Here is a 26,968-nt window from a genome sequence, read left to right on the forward strand (position 1 = left end):
TTTTCATGTGTGAGTATGAGCATACACACACACACACACACACACACACACACACACACACACACACACATAATTTGGAGGTCCTAACAGTAATAGTCTTCACCACTCCATCCCATATAAGTCAGAATCTTCATAGTAGTACAGTTTTTTTCTCTTTAATTTCTAATAGTCCCATAACTAAACTTCACATGCTCTTCATAGAGAACAGGACCTGTCTGATCAGACATAGACAACACTCATTGGCAACCAAAGTTCAGCCTCTCTCTCCATTCTGTGATTTTTATCTCCCTCTATCCTTACCCAAAATCCAGAATATGAGCAGAGACAGGAAATGGACAAGGCACATCATTTTGAGAAGATGAACAAAGGAGGGTTATTAATGATGGTGAGAACTCAGTTGACCTTTTATCTCAGCTCAGCAAAGCAAGGTCCTCCCTAGGGAGCAATATGTAAATACCATGGTCTGTCTAACAGGGAACATAGAAGAGAGAGTTATGTTAGCTTATTAAATATTGAAGAATAATTTTAAAAGTTCTTTATATGAGGAGTGAAAATAGTAAAACAAAACATATTGACATATGAGAGACTAACAGGATGCTGAAAAACTGACAATACAGAGCAAATCAGTAGAAATATGGATTAAGAAATTAGTCTAGTTGTCTAATTTGAAATTACTTTAATTTTATCTAAAACAACACAACTTAATTGCAGAAAAGTTAATATGATTAAAACACAAAGTTAATTATCCTCTTGATGGAATGAGATCCCAAAACTTTTTGCCCATAGTCTGTAGTGGAAAATGGAAGAAAATCATTCAAGTTTCTCTTCAAATTTTTGACTGTACTCTTACTCAATATTACAACATAGATTTCTGATTGCAGGTGACTCAATTAAGTTACAACTGTATCTCAAAAGGAAATAGATACAAGAAATTTTGATATACATAATTATATATACTATACATTCACCAAGAAATTCACAAAAGTGCAAATATAAACATTACTATATATGCCACATTGTTTTCATAACATTAAAAACTCTTTTGGATTAAATGTTCTTAATATCAGACAACATCTAGGCTTCCTGTTGTCAATAAAGTTTATGTATTTTTTCATTCCCTGATCTCATTTGAATTAAATCCTTCAGTATATATCCTTCAGTAACCTATGTTCATTTTCAGAGTACAGGTGATTTTCTTAAAGTTACACTCATGTTCTGTGAATAAATAAATAGTATATTTATATTTCTGAATCTTCTAGTAATGATAACATTTATTCTTCCATCAAGACAGTTTTATTTTTTACCTTTAGAAGTTAATAAACACACTAAGAATTTTTTCAATTTCATTATAAATGAACATATATTTCCATTTATTTTCAGAGGAAACATAAGAGTGTATTTAGCTGCCTCCATGCCAGAGAAAGAAAATGAAACCTACTACAGTACATTAAATATAGATTGTTTTGCATATTAATGTCAATATTCTGTAATGCACATCCTTCTTCTAGTGATTGGGACATTAACTTATACTTGCAAGAATACTTGATCATTTTATCCTTATTTTATGTTTTTTGTTTCCTGGTAAAAGGGAGATACCACACCCCAAAATGTAAATATAAATGTGCATACTTTATTCACACTTCTCCTAGTACTTTTCTCTGCTATTTTTTTTTTTAATTTTTCTTTTGGTCATTAACTGCTAAGCACAAACATCATTTTAATGCTGCTTCCTTCCATATTCATTGACAAAATGTGTCCACTGTTATTAGGTAAATGTCAATTTTTAAAATGTAGTTGACTGTAAAAAGGTGTTGGTAACAAATGGAAACTGACTCAGTAATATTCTCTATGTTAGCAATTATTTTCATAATTATCTTACTTGAAATATGTGTGGAACCAAATGGCAACTCAGGAAAGCCAGAAATTTTACCTCAATTAACTAAAGGAAAGAAAATGAGCAAATTACAGTTCTCTGGAAAATGACAGAACTAATGCATATCCATATTAAAGACCAAAACGTATTGGCACAAATTCATCCCTCGTATAAACTCACTAAAATTAACACAGAGGCTGAACACAAACAGAAAACTAGGGCAATCATTAAGTATAATGTAAAAAAATTCTAGTGAGCCTTGTGTTTTAAGAAGACTTAGATCAATACCAAAATGATGATCTGTGAAGATAATTTGTGAGACAGATATTAATTATATACCATTTATTTATCTGTGAAATAAACTGACAAGAGATAAGGAACTTTCAAAACCTCTTCCTTGAAAGAATCTGTCTTAAATATTCAATAAACTATTCAGTTGAACAATGAATCCAAAAATTATCTTATTCATTTTTTATATATCTATTTTTTAAATTGTAATTATATTATTTTAGAAGATGATGCATTGTTCTCAAAATGTACCTCTTATAAAAGCATATGCACATTATATCCTCACCGTATGTTCATTATATTTCACACATTAGTTTAGTATGATAAAATATATGATATATTTTATGCTCCTGGAACAAATAAATAGAGCTAGTTATAAACTGCTATGCATCTAAGGATATGCTGAAAACACTATCAAAACAAAATGATGGATTGTGTTAGAGGAAAACCTCAGTTTCTATTCAGTTTTGATGGAAATGAAAATGGTGGGAAAATCTTTAAGGACAGTCTGGTGATTTATTACAATATACAGAATGTTCTTACCCTATCATTCTGGTGCTGCCAGATTCATTTAGAAGGATTTAAAATTTTTTGTCTACACAAAATAGACATAGATTGTTCTTTTATAGAGCTTTATTAATAACAGGTAATGTTTGAAATTAAACATAATCCCCTTTAATGGGTGTATCAATAAATAATTTGTGATATATGTAGACATGAAATAGCATTAAGAACAAAGAAGAAATAAAATATATCTGAAAATTGATAGAGAGAATGTTAAAATTACCTCGAAAACTATTCTGAATACTTCATTACCTTATGATTCAAATTTTATTGAACTCACAAAAAAAATCAAAACTAAGGGGTAGAAAAATCATGTTTTCCAATTCTTAGAGGAAAGGATTGAGGCATGGTATACAGATTCCTACAGGGCAGTGGAATAACTTAGTATGTTCCTCAATGGAGGATGAATCCCACAATATATTAGTTAAAAGACATTTATTATATAAAACCACAGCAATGCCCTAAAGAAATCAGGTTCTCTGAGTGGTAAATCATCCAGAGCAGTGATGTCACACAATCAAAAAAATACAGTGCTGTGGTGGGAGATACTCATAATGGGAGCAGCTACACATGATCATGGAGAGTAGGGGCACATATACCTTCATTAATTCTCCATCAAATTTCTCGGATTCCAAAAGGACTCTAAGTGTTTTGCATCTTGACAAATATTTGTGATGTAATTGTTTATAAAATCTACTTAAATATGCTGCTAATTTGAACCATGAAGGGCAAAGTTTTGCTTAGAGAATGATGAACACATCATGTCCCCAAAATTTCTTGTTTTCAATTCTAGCTATTTCCCATAAATTAGTCTCTGTACTCACACAAGAAATTTGAAGGTTATTTGAATTTGTTTTGTTTTACTTGCCTTTTTTTTTACCTGTCTTGGAAGGTTCATGTTAGTCATAATAACACAAAATATTTTACTTGTAAAAGATTATTTACTCAACATAAAAATATAGGATGTATTAGCATTGACCTCTGTGGTATTTTGAATGCAATTGACTCTAATAATATCACAAGTAATGACACTATTAGAAGTAGCTTTGTTGGAGTGTTTATGGACATGTTCGAGAAAGTGTCTCACTTTGAGAAAAAGTTTGGAAGTTTCCTTTACTCAGATTACCGCCCACTCAACTTCCAATTACCTTGAAGATGTGGATATTAGCTATTTCTTTAGTACTGCATTTGCCTGGATGCCGACATGATCCCTGCCATGAAAATAATGGATGGAATATCTGAAACTGTATGTAAGTCCCAATAAAATGTTCCATTTGCAAGGGTTGCTGTGGTCGTAGTTTCTCTTCACATCAATAATAAGCCAACTAAGACAACCTTTGGGGACCTGAAGTAGGTTTCTTGTTATAGGTTATGATATTGCTCTAATTGCAGTTTAGGAAAATGAAAAGAGCAATCTTTCACACAATCTCTTCATCCAGCCTTCACTGTCTACTGTTCTGGGTTTTGGCTCCAGTAGAATAATTTTACTTTTGGTATCAGAAAAATTCGTATCAGACATGTAATTTTGCATTTGAAGAGGATTAAAGTCAGTTTATCTGGAAGAGATCCCCTTATTTTTTCTCAATTAAATGAGTCCATAAGCTTCAAGCCTGGTTGCATCTCAAAAACTTTCAAATAGTTAAATGTGACATCAGAAGCAGCTATTTCTCTGGCTGGCATATGTTATGATCTATTACCCTGAGTGTGAAATCATAACTATATTGACAGTAAGAAATTCCAGTGTCTTCTGGTTCCAGATTGTTTGTTTTAATAGTAAAATCTGTCCCTCACCTGCTACCTCTGAAACTCTAGGAGATTAGAGATGGAATCAGTGACATACTTGATGAAGAGTCTTGGAGCCTGGTTCAGTTAAGTTGGTACCAGTGTTTATATATGGCACTGTCCTCACAGGGATGGCAGGTGGTGTTGACTAACTCACATAGAGTCACACACAGGGCGTCTGGAAACTGGGTTGGCAAAATGTTACCCATGGACCCTGAAACCAGACATGGAATATTAATTAGAACATGGAAGATAAATAAAAAGTATCTTTAATCACCTTTGAAATGTGTAAAAAATATCATTTTATAAAATTTATACCTAAACAGTGACAGTGATATGGAGTTACAATAAGAAAAAAGAAATTTGATATTTATGTAATATCAGTACATTTACAGTAGTGTGACCTGGAATCCAGAAGCCCAATGAGCTGTGGTCATGACAGCATCTCCTTACTTTCTCCATGTATATGTCTAACAAGCCATATTACAACAGCATATTGTCTTATAATGGTCTGAGAAAGAATCAGTGAAATGAGTTAAAAGAGGTACTTATATAAGTAATGGGAGTTTCATATTGTTATAAGAGACTGACAGGGCAACAGGCTCCATGGTCTCTAGTTTTAAAATACTTTAATCCAGTCCTTCTGGACACTCACCTTCCTGGACCTGGAGGGAGGGGGGAGGAACTTGAACTTCCCACTGGGCAGGAAACCCTGACTGTTCTTAGGGATGGAGAGGGAGGAGGAGAGGGAGTGGGGGGAGTGGGAGGGTGGTGGGAGGAGGGGCGGAAATGGAAACTTTTATAATTTAATAAAATTACTTTAAATAATAATAATAATAATAACAAAAAACTCACAAAAAATAAATAAAATAAAATAAAATACTTTATCTCCCTCTACGGGACAACTGATGAAGTGTAGAAATTTGATAGCAGTCTCTGGATGCTTTTACAGACTCAGGGTCATCAGCAAGCACAATTCAATGCAGTTATTTCTACTGCCAAATTAATGTGGAAAGAAAAAACCCCTCATATTCTTATTTTCAATAGAGATATATTGATTCCCTTACTTTTTCTCAGTATTGGCATGTTAATTATACATGATACCAGAAACTCCGGTGATTTGCTCCTGGACCTGGAGGGAGGGGGGAGGAACTTGGATTTCCCACAGGACAGAAAACCCAGACTGCTCTTGGGAATGGTGAGGGAGGAGGAGAGGGAGTGGGGGGAGGGGGAGGATATTGGGAGGAGGGGAGGAAGTGGAAAAAGTGTTTTCAGAAACTTGAATAAACAAGTCTAACGGGAAAAAAAGTAAAAAAAAAATTCTTGCAATGCTGCATGAAAGATATTTAATCATGAAGAAGTAAAAATATTGACATTCTTCTCAGAGCACAGTATATGGATTAAGCAAAATTAAAAGTTGTGAAAATGATTTTCTCTTGTCTTTTTAGCAAGCACTGTAACTTGTTATAGTATTTCTTGTCAAATCATATTTCAGTTTGTAGAATCTGTAGAGAATTTAATATAAATTTTTTTGGTGCTAACGTACATATAGTGTTGAACTGGTAAGATTTTCCTACAAAAATTCTTGTTAAGTATAAAAATTTTAGATAAAACAATTTGTATATTATAATAGGGTCAAATGGACATCTTACAAAAGAAGCATAACTTAGAATTCATTTTATTTAGCTTGAAAATATTTCTAAAATTATTAGTTACTATTAAGTAATGTTTACTGAAAACCTATGACAGCATATGCTTATTGTATAGTGTAACCAGATAATAAAATCATTTATTTTCTTAGGAAAAAAAATTGCATCCTACAGTGTATGTAATAGAACCATTACAACAATTTATATGTCTCTCAGCTGGGGAAGGTTTATAGAAGACTATATATTAAAATAATACTTTATCTTTTTAAAGATGAAAACAAAGGTTTGCTTTTAAATGTCTACCACTAAGATTGAAGCAGAAAATTGGCAAACATTTTGTAAGTGTTGAAAATATAAACCATGTCCATTAGTGTCAAAAAATAACACTGTGTCTTTCATACACAGTATCAGTGGAACTGTGATGATACCTAAAAGACCACCAGTCTGAGTAAGCCTAAATCAGAAGAGGTCTCCTCAACATTTTGATGTTTCAAAATCACTGGCCCTGTTCAGTGGACTAGAGACTAAAATAGAATATATTGCTTAAATTCCAAAAATATCTGGAATTGGTAAAAGTCTTTAAAACAGAGGTACAACACAAAAAAATTAAGATTGTAGAGCAATGATATATCATCTCAAAGCACAAATAAAAATTTCTTCACCAACCAAAGGCTGGCTTCCAAAACACGAGGTCCCGATGAACATATGTATGAGTCTTTATGCATCTAATTACTGAATTGGGAATCCAGACATGCCAAGGTTTAATGTTGCTTCAGACCTGACATCTGTCATTCTAAACTGAGTATGATAGTTTTAGCATCACCCTTAGCAGATGAAGCTCTTGTAAGTCCTGTCTCCTGGAAGTAATTGGGATCCCTATTTTTGCTTGTTTTTTTTTTTAACATATCATTCAAACTTTAATCAATCTTTCATTTTTTTCATCTTGGTGTTAGATATTATGTAAAGATATAACCCCTGTTAACAATCAGTGTGTTCTTTCACAGAGGAATAATGAAGAATATACTGTTTTAATAAAGGATAAACAATTTTTCATCATTAATTTTAAAGTGAATTGGGACCTTGAAAATGAAAGGTAACATTATACTAATTGAAACATTATTGCCATTAAGCAGCTAGAAATACTTTATTTTTACATATGTATTTGTTATATATGTAAAAAATAGCCAAGTGAATATGGCTTGTCAAAATATTGTGCTTGCCCTGGCAGCACTAGACAATCAATAAGCCACTAAGAAAGTCTGAGTCTCATTATCTCAGTAGTCTTTATTTCACTAAAGTTCTTTTTCTAGGGGTAGAACACCACAAAAACTGTTCCACCTTCCTCTTTGTCATCTCAATTGATATTTTGTTCCTGTCATATTTGTGTAGCCATTTCTAGTAGAGACTATTTCATAACAGTTTCCTGATATTCTGGCATCTCCAATCTTTCTACCACTCATTTTATAATGTTCTCTGAGTCATAGTATAGAATTTATGGTAGAAGTCTATCCACTGGGACAGAGGAGGATGACTGAAATCTATATACATATAAATAACAAAGGAACGATATATATTTATGGATATCTTTCTTCATACACCACAAACATGTTGATGGAAATTTCTGTGCCTCCTGGTCCTGCAACCGTTCAGTGCCAAAAAATACACAGAGTCTTATATCAATTATAAACTGTTTAACCTAATAGCACACACTTATTTATAACTTGCCTTTACAACTTAAACCATAATTATTGTGTGTGTTTAGCCATATCACTTAGTACTTCTATATGAAGCATTCCCATCTTACTTCCTCTGCATCTCACTTGTGACTGTATCTCTACCTTATTTTTCCCAGAATTCTCCTAGTTTCATTGACCCACATATATTTCCTGCCTGGCTACTGCTCAATCAGTGTTTTATTAAACCGATATGACTGACAATTATTTGAAATACGAAAATTCTCCCACAGTGTATCCCCTTTGTTTTTTCCAAAAAGACACCTGAATCTAATGTTTAACTTTTCTCCTGATTATTATCCATAATAACTTGTAAACAACACTCTAAACAAAGACAAACATTCATAATCTACGTTTTGTGAATGTGGGCATAGTTTTTTTGAATATTTCCTTCTGATTGAGGGTACTGATAATCTTATGGGAACCCAAAGAAAATTTAAGATTATGGTCAAGTTCTAACTGGAGTATTCTATGTGACTTAATCATATCAGCCAGCAGACTCGAAGTTGTTTTCAGAGGAATCTGCAACAAAAGTAATCTAAAATGTTGGAATCTCTGGGATATACAATCCTCTTGGAGATTTTCCAGCTGGACTTCCACAATCAAACTTTATTTTTACTAACCAAGAATGAATCCACAGCCTGTTGTTTCCTGGGGAAACCAAAGAAAAAAGTCTTTTCAAAAGTAACATAGCTTTTAACTTATATTTTGAAGTCAAAATGTTTTAAAAATATATAGGTTGGATTAATTCAGCAGCATCTATAAGCAAATTATCTTTTAGTAGCTATTTTTTCCTCAGCAGTCATCAAATTCAAAGGCAACACAAGAATATACTTTATCTGGATTCTCTATGTATTTTTCAGCTTTAAGTTGATTTTTAATTTTCTTTTTTGAGACAGGGTTACTCTGTATTTTTTCCTGTCCTAGAACTCACTCTGTAGATTCGGGTGGCCTTGAACTCACAAAGATTCACCTGCCTCTGCTCCCCAAGGGCTGGTATTAAAGTCATATGTCATCACACCTGACTAGTCTATTTCTTTTTTAAAAGAATTTCTCTATCTTTTTTCTTTTTTTTTCCTCTCAAGCCTACATATATTTTAAACACACTGTAAGCTGTTAAAAGATTTTTTTTATATTTTTTATCTGAATGTGTCTTTACTGGTTATCTTTATGTTTATCTGACCACATAAGTTTTTAATATGCTAAATAGCATGCCTAGAATTAAAGTTGAGACTTTGGTGACTGGATCCACTCCAATCCTTACATGTGTGAGAGTGTAGTTTCATGGTGGAAGGACTGGTGGAAGACAAATTTATTTCCACAACTCTGTGGAGTTTCTAGCAGCCCGACACCACCAGGAAGTCTGGTACTAGCTGCTCATAAACACCATTTAAGTGTTTGTTGGCAGAGCCTCTTAAAAGAGCTGTGAGGATTTTTGCTGCTAATGCAGAAACAGGAAGCCTCTCTTAAAAGAGCCATGTCTCCGCATTCCTCGAGCAAACAGAGCCTGCCTGAGAAAATGGTGCTACCAAGAAGCCAGGCTTAACTCTGTTCTTTTATGCCCAGAATCACCGCCCAAGCTTTTTCAGGTTTTATGTGGATGTAAATGACCCATGTTGAGTACCAAATATACCCATTTAACTACAACAATAATAAACAGGCTAACAACATGATAGTTGGGGGTTATAGAAGGAATTAAAGTCAGAAATAGTAGGAGAGAAAATAATATAGTACTCATCTTCCTTCTCTGCTTTGGAAAACTTGGTGGTATTAGATTGTATGGCTTGACCATGAACTAGGGCAAAACGCAATGGACCCATGTTCTTGATTCTTTACCCAGTTCTAAAGCTAGAGTCCAGGATTGACAGACTTTATTTGGTATTGATTTTTCAGCATCGAAAGCGTTTTAAATCATTCAGATATTCCAGAGCCGCTTCTGCCTCATAGAAAAATATTTGCTACATTGGTTTAACAAAACCAGTTATCCCCCATACTAATTATGAATTTCTTGCTCAATGATATATTTTCTACTTTTTCCAAACCATGGTTTCTATGTGTAAAATCTCTGACACTAAACATTTCTGAGAGTGAAGAAACTGGCTCGGAATTCTAAAGCTTAGACTGGACTGGCTTCTTCAGTTATCTAAAGAAATAGTGTTTCCATTTTTCTGTGAAGTCCTGACTTGACTCGAAGGTATTAAATCAGCTTCTCCAGGATCAACTAGCAAAATGAGCAGAGTCTAGGTTGTCAGAATATTTATACTTAATGCTAATAGTATAATAAAAGAAATGATATTTAATATACAGACATCAAAAATATTTTATAATAACTTCCTCTCATTTATTTCATTCTGTGGGAGAATGAATTTAATTGGCCCCCATGATATCATTAGCAGTGGAAATATTGGGTAACATGGTTTTGTTGGAGTGGGTATAGCCTCATTGCACGAAGTGTGTCACTATGAGGGCAGACTTCAAAATGTATTATACTCAGTATATGACTGTATATGTCGACTTCCTGTGCCCTGCATATCAGATATATATCCAGTACCAGAGCTTCCTGCATGCTACCATGCTCCCTTCAATGGTGATAACGAACTGATTTCCTGCAATTGTAAGTGAGCCACCCCAATTAAATATTTTCTTTATAAGAGTTGTCATTGTCATAATGTTTCTTCGGAGCAATACAAACCCTAAATACGACAGAATTTGTTACCAGGTATTGGGTTATTGTTGTGATATGCTTGGCTATGTTTGTGTTTTGATGAGTTTGGACTTTGATATTTTGTGTTTGGAAAGCAGTAGAAAGCTTTAAGTACTGCTTAATGGGCCACATTAAAAGAAGCATGTGAGATAGTGATCTTGAATGGAATGGGATGAATTGTAGGGATCAAAGCTTTCAGAGGAGAATGTAAGTATACAGCCTACACTGTGGTCTTATAACAATTTGGTGTAGAAGGTCACTGTCATTTCCCTTATCTGAGGAGTCTTGTCTTGCATAAGAAATCTCAAAGCTACCTAGTATAGACTTTGTCATCTAGTTACTAATGGTAATTCTAATGAAGATTTACAATAGAAAGAAGTTAGGTAAATTATAAAATCTAAACTTTAAGGAGAAAGGTAACACAAAAGAAATTAAAACGGACCTAAGTTCTTTGTTCAAAGAAATAAACAAATTAAGAAATGGAGTAAAAAGAATGCTGACCTCAGGGCAAATTCACTCTGTAACATGTGAAAAGGATCTAAAGAAAAGCACAGAACCAGGAATAGTGGTCAAACCTTAGTCCCAGTATTTGGAAGGCCAAAGGTAGTGATCATTATGTTTGAAGCGAGCCTGGCCTGCAAAGAAATTTTCATGACAACGAAGCTTAGACACTGAAGGGCATAAAACTGGTGAATTTAAGTGAAACATGTGGGCATGTTCTAGACACACTAAACAACAAAACTTGGTAGTCTTGGTGACATGTTTCTCACTATATGGTCAAGGATAGAAGAAATGGGTTGTGTAATTTTCCTTCATGCCTAAAGAAAGATACTAAGGTCATACATGTATGAGGGGTATCCCTAAATGTAGGTCTAATTGAGAGGCCATTTCATGAAGCTGTAGAAGTTGAAGTTTGGATTGACTTAGAGAACTGAGGATGTTAGAGATTCCAGAGTTTTTAGAATACAAGTCATGAATAGACACTAACAAGGAACCAACTGAGAAAAAGAAGTGTGTTGCAGTCAACAAAGCTAAACGGAGTTTGAGAGCTGAAGAGCATTTTGAAATGAAACTTTAAGATACACATATTCGAGTTTTTCGCAACTCGTTTTCAGACTTGCATTGGTACAGTATTTCTTCTGATTCCCCTTTTCTTATGTTTTGGAATGAAAATGTAAATTCTGTGACATTATATAGTGTAAGTATGTGATCAGTTATTTAATTTTTATTTACAATGGATTACAGTAAAAGGGTTGCATGAATTTCAAAAGAGATTTTTGAAACCAATACTAGTCTGGAGGATAGAATAAATGTGGAGGATGAGTCAAAAACTCCAGTAGGACATAGGAAACATATATTCTGAAAGACTTCTATAAATGATCAAAGACCAAAGCTAAAAGTGTGTATAAATAACATTTTTTATTTAAGGCCTAAAGGACATGGGTGCAGATGTAAATATTGTTACACCAGAATCTTGGCCTCTGAATTGATCTCTTCAAAAGGTAAATGTTAAGTTCTAGGAATTGGAACCCTATCTCAGGTAAAATAAACATAAGATGTTTAGAATTTATAGACCCAAAAGGGCATAGGGGAAAACTGAGGTCATATATAGCTAATATTGCAGGGAATTTGTGGGGTCGTGACCTATTGCAGCAATGGAATCACCAGATTTACATTCCTGCAGCCCCCCAAACTTATATTTATGGAGATTATTACTATTAGAATTATTTATTATTATAGAATATTGTCATTATAATTATTAATTATATTAACAAATAATAATTAATACATCAATTAACAAAATCTTAATTAATAACGCTAAATCTATTCATTGGATGGTTATTAATTGATAATATTTTAGAATTATTATTATTAGAAGACATTATAGACTAAGGTCATCAGCCAATCGAGCTGTACAAGAACACAAAGTAATTAATAAAACTTTAGAGGTACTAGTCCCAGAACCTTCATCTGACGAAGGATGGCGATACAGACGGAGACCCACATTGGAGCACTGGACTGAACCCCCCAAGGTCCAAATGAGGAGCAGAAGGAGAAAGATCATGAAAAGGAAATCAGGACTGAGGGGTGCGATCACCCACTGATACAAGGGGACTGATCTAATGAGAGTTCACCAAGGCCAGTTGGACTGGTACTGAATGAGCACGTGATCCAACCAGATTCTCTGAATGTGGCCGGATTCTCTGAATGTGGCTGGCCTGGAGTCTTTCTGAAAAGCCATTGACAATGACACTGGGACTTGTTTCCTCTGCATATACTGGATTTTTGGGATCCAGTCTGTTTGGATACTCACCTTCCTGGACCTGGAGGGAGGGGGGAGGAACTTGAACTTCCCATAGGGCAGGAAACCCTGACTGCTCTTATGGATGGAGAGGGAGTAGAGGGAGTGGGGGGAGTGGGAGGGTGTTGGGAGGAGGGGCGGAAATGGAAACTTTTATAATTTAATGAACTTTGAAAAATAAAATAAAATGGTTACCTGAGAAACCAATATATGTTAAATGGTCACCTGTAGCTGAAGAAAAGTTGCAGGTTTTAGAACAACTGGTACAAGAGCAACTAGATGCTCACCATAGTGAAGAATCTACCAGCCTTTGGAATTCACCTGTATGTGTTGTTAAAAAAAAGTCTGAAAAATGGAGAATGCTGAGAGATCTTAGCACTGTCAACAAGGTGATTCAACCAATAGGCCATTTAAATAGATTTACAGAAAATTAGAACACAAAAGGCACAAGTTAGGAGAAATCGGTTGCAGACTCTTAATGACTTTTTTACATATGTGGGTGCTTTTATATTAGGTGCGTAGATATTCTGGATTGAGACTTCCTCCTGATGAATTGTTCCTGATGTGAGTTTAAAGTGTCCATCTCCATCTCTTCGGATTGATTTTAGATTGAAATCTAATTTGTTAGATACTAGTATAGCCACACCCGCTTGTTTCTTTGGTCCATTTGATTGGAAAACCTTTTCCCAACCCTTTACTCTGAGGTAGTGTCTGTCTTTGTGTTTCAGGTGTGTTTCTTGTAAGCAGCAGAATGTTGCAACCTGATTACGTACCCATTCTCTTAACCTGTGCCTTTTTATAGGTGAGTTGAGTCCATTGATATTAAGCGATATTAATGACCAGTGGTTGTTGACTCCGGTTATTTTTTCTGGTGCTATTGTTGTGTGTTTCCCTTCTTTGAGTTGTGCTGGTGTAGGGTTGTCATATGCTTGTGTTATTATGGGTGTTCTTGGCTTCCTTGGTTTGTGGTTTTCCTTCTAATATTTTCTGTAGGGCCGAGTTTGTTTAAATCTAATTTTGTCCTGGAATATCTTGTTTTCTCCATCAATGATAAATGCAAGCTTTGCTGGGTATAGTAGTCTGGGCATGCATCCTTGGTCTCTTAGTTTTTGCAGCACATCTATCCAAGACCTTCTGGCTTTCATGGTTTCCATTGAGAAGTCGGGTGTAATTCTGATAGATTTCCCTTTATATGTTACTTGACCTTTTCCCTTTGCAGCTCTTAATATTTATTCTTTATTCTGTATATTTTGTGACTTTCAAAGATTATTGGGAGACCTTTCTAATATATGACTGGCTCTTGGGATAACACTTGACCTAATAGTTCATTTAAACAAAACCTTAGATGGTGATAAAGACTTGAATAGTCCCAGAGAATTAACCCCTGAAGTGGAAAAGGAATTGACAACTGTTGAGGAAAAATTCCAAGAGGCTTATGTGGATAGTGTGAATTCAAATCTTAATTGTATTCTAGTCCTCTTGCCTTCCAGAACTTCTCTAACAGGAATTCTCATGCAGAGGGATGATATTATCTTAGAATAGATCTTTTTGCCACATAAGCCAAGTAAAACACTAAAACCTTATGTGGAAAATTTCTCTGAAATGATTATAAATGTAAATTGACACCAGAAGAGACTATAGTGCCTTTTACTTCTGATGAAAAAAAAAGGTATGGAAAGACAATGAACCATGGCAAAGAGCTTGTGTTAATTTGGGGAAAAAATTAATAGCAATTATTCCAATAACAATGGACTTAACCTTATAAAGATAACTTCTTGGATTCTTGGAAATGGTAAACTGTTATACATATGTGTAATGTCAGGAAAAAGGAAGACACAAAGAGACAGAGATGATAGAAAATGGACAATAGAAGCTAGAAAATAGATGAATAGATGATAGATAGATAGTAGATAGATGATAGATAGATAGATAGATAGATAGATAGATAGATAGATAGATAGATGACATTTTTTGATTCAAGGTAGAAGACAGACCATCATCAAATGCTCCAGGATAATTATGGATACATTCTCTGATTTTGCTCATACTACAAAAACTAGGGCAAAGAATAAATATTGTTCAACTAAATTATAGGAGACAAAACACTGAAGTGAAATGAATGAGAGATAATAAAAAATATTTAGCTATATACAAATCAAATGACCTTGTAAGGATACAAAATATCTTGTTTCTATTAATATGTTACCATATGAGATCAATATGAAAGCAATTGTGTCTTTTGTAGCTGTAAGCTGTAAGAATCTATAAGTTCAGTCTATGTCAGTCCCTACATCTTCCCAAAACATCTTTGTTGCTGGTAAATCTTTCCTCACAAGCACTGTGCGGAATGGCTGCAAAGTTCTTATTCTTTACTTCTTCTTAGAAGGCACAAAGTCCATATTTTGCTCTCATTCTCAAAAGTGTTGTTTTGATGTGTAATATGTCCACCCACAGACAATGAAGGAATATGGGAACACCACTGGTTGAAAAACATCAAAGAAACCTGATAAGACTGTGGAAATTCTGATATTCTGCCCCACAACTGCTTTTCACATGAAAGTATGTAAGAAACCAGACTGAGAAGACCCACATATAGATAGACAAGACCCCAGATTTCAAGCACAGACCACTGAGACATTTGCAGGCTTTGATGATGTTGAACACATTTAAAGAGTTAAACAGATTCTAACAATATGCACATTCTAAACTAAGCACAGCATACAGGTTATGTCATAGGCATATTTATAAGAGAAACTCAGTACAAAAATAAAATTACCAAAGCCAAAATTATAACAGTTTCAAAATTAACAATATAAACACTTAAAAAGCATATGGAAGGCAGTAAAATTAAATTGCTAAGAGAATATACCAACTGCCTGGTTGCATGTCTCTTAAAAAACAAAATATATACAAGATTTTAAAGATATTCAAATTAATCCTCTCAAGTCTACTTAGAAAGATAAAAGAGAAAGATGGGTAGACATCTTAGCCTTTAAAATCTGACTGACATTTTAAAAACACATACATCTTTAAAAGAAAACAGTAAAAATGAAACTAAAGAAATTAATACAATTTTTATATGTTTAAAATTTTCATCAATAACCTAAATTAATGAGATAAAATTATTCTGATAAAGAAGCAATATCATGACTGTTACAGCATGAAAGAACAGAAACATGTGTCACATGAGGTTTAACCAAACACTCATCCAGAAAGGCAAGTCTAGTCAGAACTCTCAGGTGCAAACAACTGTGGTAGTTTCCTTGTGCCTGAATCTCACGTTGATGCAGAGTGAAATGCTCTACTCCAGTCAAACAGCACATCGCAGCTGGGCCTCTCTGAGCAAGATTATTGTTAGAGTTTGTATCACTGTGGGAGGAACAAGTGAATGTTGCATGCAGTAATAAACTCCCATATCTTCAACCTCTACTTTGCTGATTTTTAGAGTGAAATCTGTCCCTGATCCACTGCCACTGAACCTGTCAGGGATTCCAGAGTTACCTTTGGACACCAAATAGATTAGGAGCTGTGGAGTCTGGCCGTGACTCTGTAGGAACCAACTCAAATAGGTATTTCCAGTACTATGTCAGAGACTTTGACTTGACTGACAAGAGATGGAGGCTGAATGCCCAATGGTAACCAACAAAGAGAGCAAAGACTGTGTCATCATAACATCACCAGTTGTTCCTGAAATGATAACAGTATAGTGAAAAATCATATGCAAACGTTCTAAGCAATCTTTGTGAATTCTTTGTTATTCTTTTCAAGACAGTTTCTGCTATCCATTGTGTTTTTTTAAATAAATAAAATACATTTTTCACACACAGAAAAAGTGAGTTGGAGGTTTTAGAGGTCATAGTCTATACCTCCACTTCCCATCTACATAGGAATATTCACTTTAGAATGGTTCCTGTCTTTTTAATTTCTCATTTTTAGATAACTAAACTTCATAAAAGAATCCTGGAGAATAGGACCTGCTTCATCACACGTGGAAAGCACACATCAGTAGCCAAAGGTTACCCTTTATCCCCATTCCCCACTTTTATTTCTTGCTGTTCTTACCCAGAATGCAGAACATTAGCATAAACAGGAACTGGACAGGACACATCATCTTGAGGAAAAAATTAAGTAGAATTATCTGTTAAGGCAAGAGGACAGTTGAGGTTTTATTTTAGGCCAGCAAGGCAAGAACCTCTCTGGGGATCAATATGCAAATACCAAGGTTTGTATAGCAGTCTACATAGAAAAGATAGTTTTGTGGGCTTCCAAAATTTGAAAAGTGACTCAAAAAATTCTTCTTCTATATCAGGAGTAAAATTAATAAAACAAAATATGGTGACAGATGGGAGATGAGCAGGATGCTGAAAAACTGATAATGTAATTCAAATCAGTTATAAATATGGATTAACAATGAAGTCTTGTTATTTGATTTGAAATTTACTTAAATTTTATCTAAAAAAAAAGTTAAATTGCAGAGAACTAGGGGAATAAAGGGAAAACACACAACTAATTATCCCTGTGATGAAATTAGGTCATGCTACTTTGTGCTCATAGTCTATAGTGCACCTCAAGATTATAAGATGGAGTGTCAACTCAGTGAGTTTCCTGGCCAGCAAGGGGCACTGATCCTCTAGCAGACATCCATCAGAGGGGTGAGTTTGCTCCTGATCCACGGCAGAAGCCCAGCAAGGAGGAGATCAGACATTCCCTGCCCCCCTTGACTCCCTGGTCACTCTTCAGGGGCAGCTCCACGCTGCTAAGCTCTCTTGCCTCCTACCCCATCCCAGATTTCACCCAGGTACCACTTCCTTTATTCCTCCCTTCCCCTGGGGCCATCAAATTACCCAGCCCAACTGCCTTGCACGCTGGGACTGGGCTGTAAGCGCAATCCGGCAGGAGGGAGTTTCTGTGTTTCAATAGCCTGCCTGCGGAAAGGTAGGCCTTCTGTCAGTGATGTCCCTGCCTAACAAGTGAACCTGAACAGGTATCAGAAGATCCAATAGATAACATTTGAAGGAAGAGATGGGCAGACGCCAAGGTAAGAATTCCTCCAACAATCTGAAAAACAACATGAAAACACCAGATCCCAGCGACCCTACAACAGAAGGACTTGAACACCTTAATCCAGAAGAAGTGGAAAAAAGTGCTGGTATGGGAGAATTGTCTGAATTCTGTCAATCATATTTTAATAAAACGCTGATTGGCCAGGCAGGCAGAATAGGTGGGAAAGCCAGACAGAAAGTAGAGGTGGAGTAAAGAGACAAGGAGTATTCTGGGAAGCAGGAAGCTCCCTCTGCAAATCTGCCCAGACCACCAGAGAGGAAAGATGTAAGCTGCCCAGTTGAGAAAGGTACTGAGCCGTGTGGCTAACATAGATAAGGATAACGGGGTAACATAAGTTATAAGAACTAATAAGTAGCCTGACATAATGGGCCAATCAGCTTTATAATCTTATGGAGTCCTGTGTGTGATTTTCTTTGGGATATGCTGGCTGTGGGGTACCAGGTGGGACAGAAACCCCAACAAGCTGGCCTTCATGTTACAAAGTGCCATTATGAAAGCAATAGAGTCCCTTAAACAGGATATGAAAAACTCCTTTAAAGAATTGGATGAGAAGTATAACAAAAAGTTTGAAGAAATGAGTAAAGAAATGGATGAGAAGTACAACAAAAAGTTTGAAGAACTGAGTAAATCTGTAAACAATACCGTGGGAAACCAAGAAAAAACAATCAAACAGGTAATGGAAACAGTTCAAGAATTGAAAACTGAAATGGAGGCAATGAAAAAAACACAAACCAAGGGACAGCTGGATATGGAAAATCGAGATAAATGAACAGAGACAACAGAATCAAGCACAACCAATAGAATACAAGAGATAGAAGAATGAAACTCAGATTCTGAAGATGCCATAGAGAAAATACACGCTCTGATAAAAGAAAACAGCAAATCCAACAAGTTCTCATCATAAAACATTCAAGAAATCTGGGACACAATAAAAAAACCAAATCTAAGAATAATAGTGATTGAAGAAGGAGAAGAATTGCAGATCAAAGGCCCAGAAAATATATTCAACAAAATTATAGAAGAAAACTTTCCCAACCTAAAGAATGATATTCCTATGAAGGTTCAAGAAGCATACAGAACAACAAATAGACTTGATCAAATAAAAAACATCCCCTCGCAATATAATAATCTAAACACAAAACATACAGATTCAAGAAAGAATATTAAGAGCTGCAAAGGAAAACGGTCAAGTAACTTATAAAGGTAAACCTATCAGACTTACACCAGACTTCTCTATGGAAACCATGAAAGCCAGAAGGTCCTGGATAAAGGTACTGCAGAAACTAAGAGACCATGGATGCAAGCCCAGACTATTATACCCAGCCACGCTATCATTCACTATCAATGAAGAAACAAAATATTCCAGGATAAAAACAAATTTAAAAAATTCATAGCCATAAATCCAGACTTACAGAAAGTATTAGAAGGGAAATCGCAACCCAAGGAATCTAACATTGCCAAGACTGCCTACAATAACTCAGACATCTAGCAACCCTTCACAAGCACAACTCAAAGAAGGGAAACACACAAACTCTACTACACCAAAAAAAATAAAATAAAATAAAATAACCGGAGTCAACAACCACTGGTCATTAATATCACTTAATATTAATGGACACAACTTACCTATAAAAAGGCACAGACTAAGAGACTGGATACGATAACAGGATCCAACATTCTGCTGCTTACAAGAAATGTACCTCAATCACAAAGATAGACATCTACTCAGAGTAAAGGGTTGGGAAAAGGTTTTTCCACCAAATGGATCTAAGAAACAAGTGGGTGTGGCCATTCTAATATCTAACAAAACTGATTTCGAACTAAAATCAATTAGAAGAGATGGAGATGGACATTTTATACACATAACAGAAACAATTCATCAGGAGGAAGTCTCAATCCTGAATATCTATGTCCCTAATATAAAAGCACCCATTTAGGAAAAAGAAAAACTTTTAGAACACAAGGCAGTCATCAAACCACACACACTAATAGTAGGAGACTTCAACACACCTCTCTCACCAATGGATAGGTCAATCAGACAGAAACCCAACCGAGAAATAAGAGAATTAATAGAGGTAATGAATCAAATGGACTTAACAGATATCTATAGAACATTCCACCCAAATAGGAAAGAATATACCTTCTTCTCTGCAGCTCATGGAACCTTCTCGAAAATTGACCACATACTTGGTAACAAAGCAAACTTCTATAGATACAAAAAAATATTAGTAAACACCTGTGTCTTGTCGGATCACCATGGAATAAAGTTAGAATTCAACAATTCTAACCCCAGAAAGCCTACAAACTCATGGATGCTGAACAGTCAACTGCTGAATCACCCCGGGGTCAAGGAAGAAATATAGAAAGAAATTAAAGTCTTCCTTGAATTTAAGGAAAATAAAGACATAACATACTCAAACCAATGGGACACAATGAAAGCAGTGCTAAGAGGAAAGTTCATAGCACTAAGTGCCCAATTAAAGAAAATGGAGAAAGCACACATTAGAGACTAAACAGCACACCTGAAAGCTCTGGAAAAAAAAAAGAAGCAGACTCACCCAGGAGGAGTAGAAGACTGGAAATAATCAAACTGAGGTCTGAAATCAACAAAAGAGAAACACAGAAAACAATCCAAAGAATCAACGAAACAAAGACTTGTTTCTTGGAGAAAATCAGCAAAATTGTCAAAACCCTAGCCAAACTAATTAAATGGCAGAGAGAGAACACTCAAATTAATAAGATCAGAAATGAAAAGGGGGACATAACCACAGACACAGAGCAAATTCAGAGAATCATTAGATCTTACTATGAAAGTTTATATGCCACAGAGTTGGAAAATGTACGAGAAATGGATTGGTTTTTAGATAAATACCATATACCTAAGAAGTTTTAGAGAAGTCTAACCTAGCAACATCAATACTCTGCCTCAATAATTTCCAGGTCAGCATTTTTCCTTATTCATTAAGTCCTATGTGTTTGCTATGTACAAGAGATGCTTTCACTGGAACCTAAAAGGGGCCATTGAGATTCTGAATGCATAAGGCAGTGCTACTAGAAAATTATATAATGGGAAGCTAGGATTCTGTGTTCCCTCATATCTTTTTATTGTATTCATTTCTGAAAGAAAAGATTATATCTCATGTTCAGATTGTTGAGTTCATGTGGAATTCAAGTGTCCTAGTTATTTATTTATTCATTTTGCTGTTATGAAACATTATGACCAAAGAAAGTTATATAATAAAGATATTGATTGATATTATGTTTTCAGAGTGTTTGAACGAATGATAGTCAGCTTCTGTGAGATAATGCTTTTGTGCACTGTAAAGATTTGTCACTTGCATTGGTTTAATAAAATGCTGATGGACAATAGCCAGGTAGGAAGTAAAGGCAGGGAGATCAGACTAGGAAAATTCTGACTAGGAAGAGAAAAGGCTGAGTCTGCAGTCACCAGGCAGATGCAGGGGAAACAAGATGAGAATACCTAACTGATGAAAGATATCAGCCACATGGTTAACACAGCAAGAATTATGGGATAATTCAAGTTGTAAGAGATATTTAATAATAAGTCTGAGTTAATAGATCAACCAGTTTATAATTAATATAAGCCTCTGTGTATTTTGTTGGGAATGAATGACTATAGGAATTGGTAGGAAAGAAATTTATTTCCACAGTCAGCAAAAGTCTGGCAGGAGAAACAACTTAAAGCTCACATCTAGAGCCACAAATAGAAGTCAGTGGCAGCACAAGAAATGACACATAGGTATTTGGAAACCCATAGCTAATGCTAATATTATCTCGTCCAATTTCTACTGATACTGTCATATCCCAACAACCTAGTAAACCTTGGCAAGTCTGGATACCCAATTCAGGGAATTAGATGCATAAAGTGTTAAACATATATCCAACATGATCTCATTGTTTGGGTACCACAATTTGGACATTGAAGAGATCACTATTTGCCATGATAATAATAATAATGATTATTATATCATAATAATGATGATGATGACACATCACTATTCTACAATCTTAATATTCTGTGCTGAGGCTATGTTTTTAAAAATTCACAAACTTTAGATATTTTCTGAATTTAAGCAATATGTTCTATCTTATGACCCACAAAACAGGGTCAGTGCTTTGAAAACTTCAACATTATGAATTGTCCTTTTCTTACTCAGACTGATTCAGAATGGTTGTCTTTTAAATATAATAAATACAATGATACTGTATATGAGAGATAGAATGTATTATTTTAATACTTTACATATTCTTTAATGTACATGGTTTATTGTCTTAGCAATTCAAAAATGTTTATCCATCCTCTGTTTCAATCTCAGTGCTAGATATGCAAATGCAAATTTACATTTTCATCTTAAAGGAGATAAAGAAGTATTTTGACATACAAAAATCTTTCCCAGTTGTTATACATAAAAATTGTTACAAAGTTTCTATTACATGTTTTGGAGGATGCAATTTCATACAAGCAAATCATTGGAATTACTGGTTTTATGTGTCTAATTAGCATAATATTACAATAGTATTATGGGGATTGATTCTTTATGTTCATACAATAAGACTCTTTATTCAATAATGAGACAAGAGACAGGGAATCCATATAACTCTGGATGAAAAACAAGGATATGAGGGGATTTTTTTCTTTATATATTAATTTGGCTGTGTAAAAAATCTGCATTTGATTGTACTCACTGTTCAACCCTATATCTGTAAAAGCATCCAGCAATTACCATCAAATTTCTATACTTCATCAGGTATCTGACAGAGGGAGACATATTATGTTCAAACTAGAGTCCATGGAGAATGTTATCCTGTTAGTCTTAGTATTTGAAACAATATGAAAAACCTATCACTTAAAGAAGCACATCTTTTAACTCACGTGTCTGATTCACTTTTAGAGAAGTATAAGACAACCTGTTGTTGTGCTATGGAATGATATACATATACATGAAGAAGGTAGATATTGTCCTTGCCACAGCTTATTGGGCTTCTGTATTTCAGGACAGACTACTGGAAATGTTGTCATATTACATCAATGTTCAAACTTCTTTTTTTTTTTTACTTTGTAGCTCTGTATCATATGGAGTTGTCACTGTTTATGTGTAAAATTGAGAAACCAACATTTTTTCACTTTTCAAAGTGAATTAGACATGCTTTTTTGTACCAGTCATATTCGAATTAATGTTCTTTGTTTGATTTCAGCTTCCAGGGATAACACTGTGCTGACGCAGTGTGCAGATACACTCTCTGTGACTACAAGGGAGAGAGTCACCATTCCAGTGAAGACAGTGCCATACATATACACTGCTACTAACAAATCTGAAACATATTTCAAGGCTCCTCATCATGTATAAAAGGGGTTCCACCTATGGAATCCTCTAAAGGTTAAGTGTTAGTGGGTTAGAGATAGATTTTACCCTCAAAATCAACAGCACAGAATCAGAGAGTGTAGAACTTCTTACCATCCATAGAGATGATTTCATACTCACAGTAATATAGATCATAATGTAAACCAATCTAAAATGCAGAAGTGTTGGACTGAGCTCCCAACTACCTCTAATGGCAGATTTAACTATTGGGAAGTTTTTATGAGATGCAACCCAGCCTAAAGCTTATGGGCACATTTAGTTGAGCAATTACAAGATGTACTCTTCCAGCTGAAATGACTTTACTCCACTTCAACCTCACAATCACATTTCTGATAATGGCTTTCCTGACAAACAAATAATATACTTCAACTTGAGCAACACCGCAATACAATAGTAATTAAGTATGGATGAAGAGATCGGATGACAATTTGTTCTTTTTATTTTCTCTGATTTCAATTAGAGCAATGTCATTAACTATAACAAGAAATTTACTCCAAAACCTCTAAAACTTTTCTTAGTTCTGTTTTTATTGCTGTGAAGAGACAATGGGACCAAAGCAACTCTTGTAAATGGAACATTAAGTTGGGTCTTGTTTAAAATTTCAGAGGTTCAGTCCATTATTGTCATGGCAGGGTTCACGGCAGTTTGCAGGCAGATGAAATAGAAAGGTGCAGAAGAAATAGCTGAGAATCCTACATTTTGCAGACAATAGGAAGTTGACTGGTACACTGGGTTGTAGTCTGAGATAAGAAAACCACAAAGCCTGGCCCAGCAGTCACACACTTCCTCCAACAAGGCCCTATCCATGCCAACAAAGCCACATCTCCTAATAGTGCCAATACCTATTATATTATTGGGGAAAATGACATTCAAACTACCTCAGAGGTCAATGCTAAGACTTTACATATTTTAATATTGACTGAATAATCTTTTATAAGTAAAATAATTTTTATTCTGATTTACATAAACCCTCCAAGACAGCTAAAAACAAAGCAAAACAAAATAAAACAAAACAAAGCAAAACAACTTTCTAAGTTCTTGGCCAGTAAGTACAAGAAGTCATTTATGGGAAATAGTTAGAACTGAAGACAAGAGATGTATGGGGTAAACTTAAGTTCAGTTGTCATGAGCTCAAATTAGTCGCAAATTTAAGTTGATTTTTTGAGCATATGCATCATGGATGTTTGTCAGGATAGAAAGCTGTTAGATTTCTTTTGAAAAAAGAGAATTTTGATTGATAATTAATGAAGTTCTATTAGCCGCTCATATCCATTAATGTGTGCAGCTGCTCTTATTAGGCATCTCCCACCATGACAACACATTTGTTGGATTGTGTGACACAAACTTTTCTGGATGACTAACCACTCAGAGAACATGATTTCCTCAGAGCATTGCTGTGGTTTCATGTAATAAATGCCTTTGAACAAATATATTATGGGATATATCTTCCCTTGTGAAGCATAATGAGTTGTTTCACTGCTCAGAAGCTATTTGAAAGTCATACTTCACTCTTTCCTTTAATAACCGAAAGACACTACTGATATTTTTGCAGCATTGTTTTGTCTTTTCATAAAATTAAAATTATAAAACAATGAAGAATCCAAACTGGCTTATGTAGAGAACATACTTTCATGTTTCTTCAATAAAATTTTCAGATATCATTATCTTATTTTTCTTTACCCTCAATGATATTTCATAGTTGGATATGCCGTAGATTATTTGTCCATTTAACTATAATTGGAAATTAAGTTTAATTCCAGGTATTGATAGCCATTAATGATGCTTCAATAAACATAACATATCAATTTTTGAGTGAACCTAAGGTTTAAAATATTTTAGGTAAATACAAAAGTTGCAAGATGATAGGATAAAGATCATGCTTTATTATTGTAATAAATTATTAGACTATCTTTTAAAGTAGTACCACAATTTGCATTCCCATTAAGAGCGAAGAGAGATAAAAGGTTTCCCAAAAACACTTCTTCATTTTCTTTTGTCAATGTTCTCTATGCTCAGTATTCTCACAGATGTATAACAGTTTTTAACTTTATTTACTGGCTCCAGTATCATATAAGGCATCACATATTTTCTCACACTAAAATAATGTGTGAGATATAATGAGGATGTAATGTGAAGATATAATGTGTATTTTCTCTTTTATGAAGTACAGTTTGATGACATTACACTTTCTTCTAAAATGAAACAAAAATTTATTGCAATTTAAATAAAAATTCATTATAAAATATAAATAAAATGATTGTTTGTATTCAATGTTGAACTGTTGGGGGAAGACACTTCTTTATTCCCAGTTGCCCAGACCTGAAATAATCACTTAGAAACTATATTGTTTAAATAACTGCTTGGCCAATCCATTATATGTATTGCTAGATAACTCTCATATCTTAAATTAACCCATTACTGTTAATTCATATTATACCACAAGGCTCATTGCCTACCGACAAGGTTCCAGTTGGTGGCTCATGTCTTTCTTGTTGGGTGGCTTGATGGCTACTCCTGACTTTGCCTTCTATCTTCCAGGACTCCGTTTAGTTTTCCTCCTAGCTTGACTCTGCCCTATCACAAGCCAAAGTAGCCTCTTTATACATTAGTCAATAAAAGCAATACATATACAAAAAGACTTAATGTGAGGATATAATATGCATTTCCTGTTTTATGAGGTCCAGTTTTAGTATATTGCACTTTCTTCTAGAATGATGCAAATTTATTGTAATTTAAATATAAATGCAGAATATACATATTAATTAAATGATTGTTTGGATTCATGTTGAACTAGAGTTAATTGACTATTTAAGAAAATAGAAGAATATATCTCAACTAAGGGAGTCATTTTAGGTTTTACAAGAGACTTGATTATAAATGGGATCCCAGGTCCAAGGAGAGATCCCCAGATTGTTCTCTAGACAGAGGAGAACAATCTTGGCCTATAACCATACTGATGAATATTTTGCTTATCACCATAGATCCTTCATCCGATGATGGATGGCGATACAGACTGAGACCCACATTGGAGCACCGGACTGAGCCCCCCATGGTCCAAATGAGGGGCAGAAGGAGGAAGAACGTGAAAAAAAAAAACCCAGGACCGCGAGGGGTGCGATCACCCACTGATACAAGGGGACTGATCTAATGAGAGTTCACCAAGGCCAGTTGGACTGGGACTGAACGAGCATGTGATCCAACCAGATTTTCTGAATGTGGCTGGATTCTCTGAATGTGGCTGGCCCGGAGCCTTTCTGAAAAGCCACTGACAATGACACTGGGACTTGTTTCCTCTGCATATACTGGATTTTTGGGATCCAGTTTGTTTGGATACTCACCTTCCTGGACCTGGAGGGAGGGGGGAGGAACTTGAACTTCCCACAGGGCTGGAAGCCCTGACTGCTCTTAGGGATGGAGAGGGAGGAGGAGGGGGAGGGGTGAGTGGGAGGGTGTTGGAAGGAGGGGCGGAAATGGAAACTTCCATAATTTAATAAACTTTGAAAAAAAAATAAAAATAAAAAAAACTTCTTAGGAATCCTTTGTTGACATTTAAGTTACAATATACCTGTGTGAGCTTCCCACTGTTGGTTATATAGGGACATACTATAAAGCTTGGCATTGTACT

This window comes from Myodes glareolus, chromosome 6, assembly GCF_982192425.1.
Source record: "Myodes glareolus chromosome 6, mMyoGla1.1, whole genome shotgun sequence".
NCBI lineage: Eukaryota > Metazoa > Chordata > Mammalia > Rodentia > Cricetidae > Myodes > Myodes glareolus.